This window comes from Echiichthys vipera (genome assembly GCF_963691815.1).
Source record: "Echiichthys vipera genome assembly, chromosome: 4".
Taxonomy (NCBI): Eukaryota; Metazoa; Chordata; class Actinopteri; order Perciformes; family Trachinidae; genus Echiichthys; species Echiichthys vipera.
Window position 1 is genome coordinate 33,291,454 of NC_139829.1, and position 2,907 is coordinate 33,294,360.

Consider the following 2,907-nt stretch of genomic DNA (forward strand, 5'->3'; position numbering starts at 1 on the left):
TTTAGCGTGTGCTACGGAAGAACCTTCCGGGGGGGAACGTTTGTGTGGTAACAAGGGTTCCGGCTGTGGAGGAGAGTTCAAACAATACACAGAGTGGACTACCAGAGCTTTTTACACACATGTAGATCAAGATGCAGTGTGACCAGGGGTGGGGAGTAGTTCAGTGTATAATATTGACTCAAAGTATTTGCATTTTATGCCACTTTATACTTCAGCTCCATTACGTTCAAATGGGAACTGATGTTCACACCACTATCTTAATGAACGCTCTGGTTACTTGCAGTTTAAGACTAGAGAACATATTTAACAATACAATGCACTGTTATGTAGTAATTGACATTATAGGCTTAAGCCATGAAACGTGCTTGGACACGGTACAAATGGACAGTGTGAGTGCGCCATTGAGCACACATTTTGGCATTTTGGCTCCTAGAGGGCACTTTAGCACGCGTTTTGGCTCCCAAGAGGGCACTTTAGCACATGTTTTGGCTCCTAGAGGGTACTTTAGCACATGTTTTGGCTCCTAGAGTGCACTTTAGCACATGTTTTGGCTCCTAGAGGACACTTTAGCACACGTTTTGGCTCCCAAGAGGACACTTAAGCACGCGTTTTGGCTCCTAGAGGGCACTTTAACACATGTTTTGGCTCCTAGAGGGCACTTTAGCACATGTTTTGGCTCCTAGAGATCACTTCAGCACGCGTTTTGACCCCCTAAGAGAGCACTCTAGCACGCATTTTGGCTCCAAAGACCATGAGGGCACTTAAGCACGCATTTTGGCTCCCAAGAGGACACTTTAGCACATGGAAAAAGTATTTTCATTATATAATACTTCATACTTTATAATACTTTATATTCTTCGGCTCCATTATGTTCAAATGGGAACTGATGTTCACACCACTATCTTAATGAAAGCTCTGGTTACTTGCAGTTTAAGACTAGAGAACATATTTAACAATACAATGCACTGTTATGTAGTAATTGACATTATAGGCTTTAGCTGTGAAACGTGCTTGGACACGGTACAAATGGACAGTGTGAGTGCGCCCTTAAGCACACATTTTGGCTTCCAAGAGAGCACTTTAGCACATGTTTTGGCTCCTAGAGGGCACTTTAGCACATGTTTTGGCTCCTAGAGGGCACTTTAGCACACATTTTGGCTTCCAAGAGAGCACTTTAGCACATGTTTTGGCTCCTAGAGAGCACTTTAGCACATGTTTTGGCTCCTAGAGGGCACTTTAGCATGCATTTTGGCTCCTAGAGGGCACTTTAGCACATGTTTTGGCTCCTAGAGGGTACTTTAGCACATGGAAAAAGTATTTTCATTTCATAATACTTCATACTTTATATTCTTTGTTTCCATTACACTCAAATGGGAACTGATGTTCACACCACTATCTCAATGAAAGCTCTGGTTACTTGCAGTTTAAGACTAGAGAACATATTTAACAATACAATGCACTGTTATGTAGTAATTGACATTATAGGCTTTAGCCGTGAAACGTGCTTGGACACGGTACAAATGGACAGTGTGAGTGCGCCCTTAAGCACACATTTTGGCTCCTAGAGGTCACTTTAGCGCATGTTTTGGCTTCTAGAGATCACTTCAACACGCGCTTGGCTCCTAGAGGGCACTTTAGCACATGGAAAAAGTATTTTCATTATATAACACTTCATACTTTATAATACTTTATATTCTTCGGCTCCATTACTTTCAAATGGGAACTGATGTTTACACCCCTATCTTAATGAAAGCTCTGGTTACTTGCAGTTTAAGACTAGAGAACATGTTTAACAACACAATGTACTGTTACGTATTAATGTACTGTTATGTAGTAATTTGCATTATATGTATAATGAAAAAATAAACATTTAAAACCTGTTAATGCAACAGCAATCCATCTTTAAAAAAAGCCTCCAGGCCTTTAACAAATAGCCCCCCTGGGTTTAAAAAATTACAGAACACGCAACAAAAAATATTATATTACTTTACTATTTGGAAAACGTTGTGACCACCCAGATAAGGTTGTTGTTTGAGAGTCAGCCACTTTACCTATAAAAACACAACGTACTGTAATGAGTTCGACAGCTAGCTAGAAAGGCTGCCCTCGCTACATGGCTGTGAGGGAATTAGAGCATCAGTGTAACAACTTTGGCAAACTCAAAACACATTTTCTGAGTCGGGATCTGGCGTTTAGTGTGGAGATCTGACCGGCGGAGGAATGTAGTTGCATAGCCATCCCGTGCACCCTGAGCCCTGAGTCTTGTTTTCAGGGGGTAATTAGTGGATCCGTATGAATGTAAAAGTCCAACGATTCCTCCTGCACTGGGCTTGTTTGTCTCCGGGAAAGGGGGCGGGCCTTTAAAGTCCTTCTCCTCTGTGATGGCGGGTGTGGGAGAGACCACTAATGAGCACCATTTGGGCCATTCATTTACAACACATGCTGGTTAATAGCCCACGACAATGGTTTTACTGCTCCTCAGGCCGCCCTCACTGAAGTGGCTCTCTACTGGAAACACTGCACGTCCTCCGTAGATGACCACTGGGCCACTCCTCCCCCAGTCTGCTATTATCAGAGCGAGAAAACGCAGCTGGATCGTTCAGCTCAGTGAACGTCACTTATCTGAACATGTATTACACAAGTTTGACTGTCGAGAGTTTACATTACATTGCACTGGCTGCTGCAGCAGAGCTTGTGTCATTCGGTGGATTTCGGCAGCTCCACCGTAGCTCCATACCACAGGGACTGGTTCTGCTTCCTGGATTAAAATGGGCAGAATATCCCTTTAAGTTTTAACGACTTACAATGACATTGCAGATATCTACAATGTGAACAGTACATCATCTCCGTTGTTGTCATGTCACAGACAGCAGGTCAGGTTCCGTACGCTGGACCCTGCAAAGCAAA